We start from the raw sequence: 6000 nt of genomic DNA, 5'->3' as shown, positions 1-6000 counted from the left end.
GAGAAGTGAGGGGGAATCAGCAGAGGAGACTAAAAAGAACATCTGAGAAGGCAGAAAGAAAACCAAGAGGCCAGGCGAGGTGGCTCACGCCTGTAATCCCAGCACTTCGGGAGGCCAAGGTGGGTGGATCACCTGAAGTCGGGAGTTTGAGACCAGCCTGACCAACATGGAGAAACCCCGTCTCTACTAAAAATACAGAGTTAGCCAGGCGTGATGGTGCATGCCTGTGATCGCAGCTACTCGAGAGGCTGAGGCAGGAGAATCGCTTGAACTCGGGAGGCAGAGGTTGTGGTGAGCCGAGATCGCGCCATTGCACTCCAGCCTGGGCAACAAGAGTGAAACCCCATCTTAAAAAAAAAAAAGAACCAAGAATTTGATCATCTATTAACAAAAATATATTGAATTCTATACATCATCCCAGAATTTCTGAGACTTCAGATTCTGGGCCACCAGGAATACTAGCTAGATGGCAATGCTGGGAGGAAGGTATTGGTAAGGACTGTTGGTGGACAACAGGCATCTATTCCCTCTTCCTTGTTAACAGAACCCTGACTTTGAGGAGGTGATGTACTAACATAAAAGTCTACATTTCCCAGCTGCTCTTGCAGGTAGAAGAACTAAATTCTGTCCATAAACAAAAGTGTTGTGTGGGACTTCTGCAGTCTGCATAAATAGAGCTAACCAGGCTGGAAGACACACATCTCATGCTCTTCCGCCATTATTCCTTCCTACTGTCTGGGATATAGTTGTCAGAGATGGAGCCCTAGCAGCCATCTTGGACTATGGGGCAACCTTGCAAATGGGAACCAAGCATTACAGATGAAGGAATAAAAATACAGTAGCCCGTGTTTCTGACAACTGTGGAGTTGCCAACAAAGGATAGCTTAACTTTAGATTTATTTTGCATAAGCAAGAAACTTCTATCTTGTTTCAGTCACAGTTAATTTTGGGTTTTCTGTCATATGCAGTAAAAACTAATTCTAACGGATATGAGATTTATTCACAATATTTCAAAACTGTGTAGACAACTTTGATGCAGCCCTAAGAGTTCTGAGATGAATTCATGGTCCCTGCCCTCCCAGAGCTCCCTGCACAGCAGGTGGACTAGCTAAGCAGGCCATTACAACACTGGCTGGTAAGGGCTGCGTTGACGGTAATGCTCCAGGGTCCGCAATAGATGGTAAGGCAAACTTCCTCTCTTCCTCTCATCTTCTTTCAAACCGTACCTAAATTCGATTAACTCCACACGTGTTCTTAATCTGATTTTGTCCCATTGCTTACACTGTATTTGATTTTAATATATTCTAGTACCTAATTTAAGCCTTGGAGTTGAAGAGAGGAAAAATTATAATGTGGACCAGATTTTACTGGGCGGTTGGCACTTATAATTTTACAGCGAACCTGCATAAAATAATAAGCAACAGTTATAAACTTGCCAAGAATCAATTTTGCATGTGGAGCTTCATTCAACCAACAATTCTATAAACACTCTAGTGCTAGAAAATCGGCAGGATAAAACTACAAATGTGATCTCTGTCATTTCCTTAATGAAGTAATTACTTTGATGCTAACGCGTTGGAGTTGGTTTCTTCCGGTGGGTTTGTGGTCTCACTGACTTCAGTAATGAAGCTGCGGACCTTCGCAGTGAGTGTTACAGCTCTTAGAGGTGGCGTGAACCCAAAGAGTGAGCAGCAGAAAAATTTACTGTGGAGAGCGAAAGAACAAAGGCCCCCACAGCGCCGAAGGGGACCCAAGTGGGTTGCTGCTCCGGCCGGTGGGGGGGTGGCGGCCGGTTTTTATTCGCTTATTTGTCCCGACCCATGTGCTGCTGATTGGTCCATTTTACAGAGTGCTGATTGGTCCGTTTTACAAACCTCTAGCTAGCCACAGAGTGCTGATTGGTGCATTTCTACAGAGCACTAATTGGTACATTTTACAAACCTCTAGCTAGATACAGAGCGCTGATTGGTGCATTTTACAATCCTCTTGTAAGACAGAAAAGTTCTCCAAGTCCCCACTGGACCCAGAAAGTCCAGCTGGCTTCACCTCTCACTACCTTTTCTCTTCAGAAGGCACCTTAACAGTGCACTTGGCAAGCTTCTTACCTCTGGCCAATATTGTTCATAAATATCAGAACCCTGGTGCCTTAGATGTCTGCAGATCTGGGCCAAATGGAAGCACAAATCTGTATTGAGTGCTTACTACATGCCAGGCCTATTCCATATGTTATCTTAATCTTTCCCATACCCCTGCAAGAAAGGTTTTAGAATCCTCTTTACCAGTAAGAACCAGACACCAGAGAGTCTGAGCCATCTGCTTCAGTCCTACTCAGCTCTTGAGGGGCAGGGCGGGGCTTCAAACCCAGAATATCAGACTGTTTCCCAAAAATGCCTTCCCTGGTGGTATCTTCTCATCATCTCCCAGTCTTTTAACCCTGGCATATCTGTCCTGTCTAAGCAGCTTTCTACCCAGGGGCTCTATTTCCCAGGTTCCACTAGTCACAATCCTATCCCCTCTCCCAAATCTTTGTACACTTTCTTAAACCTTCCTTGCACCTCCCACCTCCACCTCCGTCAGGGTGACCTCTGCTTCCTGGGAATTTCCCCGCCCCAAGCTTGGCTCTTTCGTTCTTATCACTTTCTATGCTTTACCTTTTGTATCCCTAAGCAACCTACTTGAATTATCGATTTTCACTGGGAGGGAGAAAAGAGAGGACATTTATTGCGCACTCATTTGTCTGGGAATTTGTCTCCTTTAATCCCCCAAATAATCCGATGAGGAGTTTTTATCTGCCGCTTTACGGATGAGATTGGACACACACAGCAAGCTGAAGTAGTAGTCAGGAGGGAAAAGGACGAGGAATCACAAACCGTTCTCCCCCTCCAAGATGAGTGCATGGTGTGGGCGTCCAGGAAACGTTCCTGGAAGAAATTATTGGATGGATGGATGAATGAATGAATGAACATTTAAAGGCTGGCTTACGAAAGGAGTTTAGTGAGAAATGACACAGAGAGGAGAGCTGAAATACCCCAAAAAATACAGATTTCAAGTACAGGTGGGGTTTGGGGGCTGCAGAAAGTCCCAAACATTCAAACAAGCCCAGAGTGAAAGAAAGGGTTTCATTAACCCTCGGGCAACTACTAGTGTGGCTCTGAAGAGTCTAAAGAGATCTACAACACTTGTGACCCGAACACAAAAGAGGCATATGCAATCTACAGTGCTCCCTCCGGAAAGCTCTAGAACACCGCCGCGTTTTGTTCCCAAACTTGGGCCGCGGGGGTGGGCAGGCGCCTGTCTCTTTAAGAATCTGGTCGAAGTCCTTTTCCTCGCCCTGCCCCGCCCCCGGTCCCCCCTCCCCGCCCCCGGCCCCCCTCCCACCGGTGCCGGCGCTGCCTGGGGCCCACCCCCTTCTTCTCTGCGGCTGCACTGAAGGGTTCGGCTGCCCATCCGTCACAGAGACGATGCCTCTGATTGGCTGCTGCTCTTCGGGCCGGGAGGCGGGGCGGGAAGGCCGGAGAAACTAGTTTGTTGGCGGCGCCTAGGCTGTATCGCAGCGGGAGCGTTTTTGGCTGTGGAGAGCCGGCCGACTGGAGCCGCGGCGGAGCCTGTTGAGCTCGCGCGGGCGGCCGGGAGTGGTCTCTGAGGCGACGGCGGCGGCGGGGATCGTCTCCGGCAGTGAGTATCCAGGCCGGGCGGGGACGCCGTGCTCTGGCCGCAGCGCCCGCGCCCCCGCTCCCTGCGCTGGGGACTCACCACCCCGGGCCGGGCCGGGACCAAGCGCTCGGAGCCCCCGCGGGACTACGTGTCCCGGGAGGGGGCCGCGCGGCTGGGGCGGGGGCCCTGGGACAATGGTGGGGAGCGGCGGCCGGCCAGCACCCCGCGGCTTCGCGAGGGAATTCGCCGAGAGCTCTGCGCGAGGGAATGAATTGTTTGGCAAATGGATGTTGCGCGCGGGAGCCGCTACTCTTTCCCCAGGGAGTGGTTGATTCATTGAGTCCGCAGACTCTTTTTTTAAAAAATTACTATTGATCCTGGAAAGAGAGACTGCTTGTCTTTGAGGACGCGAGCGGCGATGCCCCGCGCCTCGGACGCCCAGGCCGGATGGCTGCCTGCCTGGCGCAGAGCGAGGGCCCGGGGTTCACAAGGGGAGGGTCTGCGCGGGCCTGGCCGCGGAGCCCTGAGCCGTTCACGTTCCGCCTGCCAGGGTCCCTCGTTTCGGTTTGCAGAACTGTCCAGCGGCAGAGAAAGGTCGCACTCAAAGGCACACCCACCTGTCCACCTGGGTGGCGGCCAGCCTGGCAGGTCCAGAGCAAGCCCTCCAGCCTGACTCTAATTCCCACACTTGCCCTGGCTCCGAGACACACCGCGCGATGTTACGCCCCCACTCCCCCTGTCTCTTTCGTAGTTGCTTTAGAAGCTTTTCTCTTGGGGGATTGTGCCCGGGAGATACCAGATACTTTTTTTGTGTTGCTGCTCTAAGCCCCCAAAGTGCATTCCCATTGTCTTTGAACAAAGAAACATCTCTCTAGAGGCCTGACCCAACGAACTGTGGGTGAGGGGGCGGACCCAGGCCCCTGCAGATTTAATCTGGACGCTCTTGGGTCCTGCTGGGTCCCGGTGGCTTTGACCTTGGGAAGGCGGGCTGGACTTTGACTCTCCTCGGTAGTCAGGGCAGAGAATGCCAGGTGTCTGGACCATTTGGTTCCACTCTATCGGCCCAATAGAGAGAGGGAGGGAAGGAAGTTAGCAGTAGCACCAGGAGAGGAGGCAGGATCCCACGGTCTGTATCCTGGACCAGATTCCAGTGACCGTTATGGGGCCAAGCCCTCTGGGACCCTGGGCCCCAGTCTCCCCATTCATAGGAGGAACTGATGCTCAGTGTGCTGATCTGTGCTGTGAGGATTCCTGGCATGTTGGTGAAGGCTTGCGTGGGGGTCTGGGGAAGAGTAGGACACAAAGTCTACCCCACCTCAGGGTCCATTTGGTGTCCCAAGACCGGAGGCCCTTGGGTCCACAAGCTGTGCCTGTGAAGGTTGACGTAGTCAGTCTTTTTCTGGCCTGGCAGCTATTTCAGTTTTGAGTCATTTGTCAGGCAGTGACTCCAGGGAGGTTGATAAAAGGGAGGTAGAAATGGAAGACACCTTCATCCTGGGGTCTTGGACTGCAGTTGGATTTATGTATGTGGTGCGGAGAGAAGAGCTATGGGCAAATTGTATGCTCCACATCGGAAGCAGGTTCTGCAGCCCGATGCCCCTTAATAGCGTTTTAAATCTGCGGGCACCCCGTGTGGGCAGAAGAGAGCAGGAAGAAAAGAGAACAATTACCCAGTGAAAGCAAGCTTGGTTCGTCCCGTCTATCACTTGGGCGGGGGCGGGGGGAAGGGTAGGTTGAGTGAGAGTGTTACTTAGTGGGTGGTTTGTGACTGATTGATTGATTGATTCATTGTTTGAACAGACTTGATTGGGCACCTGCTGTATGCCAGGCCCTGAGTTAGGTGCTGGAGACTCTTCCTTTAGTGAGCACCTAGATGAGGGAGTGCTGGCACATGGATTAGGGGCCCTGACACATCGTAGTGATAGAGGCAGCAAGAGGAGAGAAGGAGACACAGGTGGGTTTGGGCAAGGCTTCCTGGGGAGAGGATGCCTTGACTAAGATGAGAAAGGCATGTCAGAGCCCAGATTCGAGGTGTGGGGCAGCCACCTTTGTCCTGTCGCTCACCCACACTTCTCCCAGAGGCCCAATTCATTGCCAGCCTCAAGATAGGCACAGGTTGAGGCCATGGAGAATGCAAGTGGGAGGTGGTAGAAGGTTTGCTCTCGTCCGTAGTGTCTGGCCGCACAGTCAGCAGTCCAGCGCATTTGCAGGAAGCTGGATGGCTTCTGGATGCAGCCTCTCTTCTCTGGGGGTCCTGGGAGAACCTATCCCCCTGGTACCAAAGACCAGCCCATTGTCTGAGCCCCTAGTCCCTCTGTAGCAGCAGGCAGTGTAGGCATAGCCTGG

The 6000-nt window shown here is 52.1% G+C and overlaps 1 protein-coding gene across 1 annotated transcript in view; it reads left to right on the top strand.

The window, feature by feature from the left end:
• Positions 1–3486: 3486 nt before the first annotated feature.
• The window catches only part of KLHL25 (kelch like family member 25), a 39096-nt gene continuing 36582 nt past the window's right edge, over positions 3487–6000 (top strand). Inside the window, exon 1 of the mRNA XM_004056714.4 lies at positions 3487–3675. The gene's annotated coding sequence lies outside the window, so the exon portion shown is untranslated. The remainder of the gene's footprint in view (positions 3676–6000) is intronic.

Source organism: Gorilla gorilla, chromosome 16 (genome assembly GCF_029281585.2).
Source record: "Gorilla gorilla gorilla isolate KB3781 chromosome 16, NHGRI_mGorGor1-v2.1_pri, whole genome shotgun sequence".
In the NCBI taxonomy this organism is placed as follows: domain Eukaryota; kingdom Metazoa; phylum Chordata; class Mammalia; order Primates; family Hominidae; genus Gorilla; species Gorilla gorilla.
Note: the sequence above shows the minus strand (reverse complement) of the source record. Positions and strands in the feature narration are given on the sequence as shown.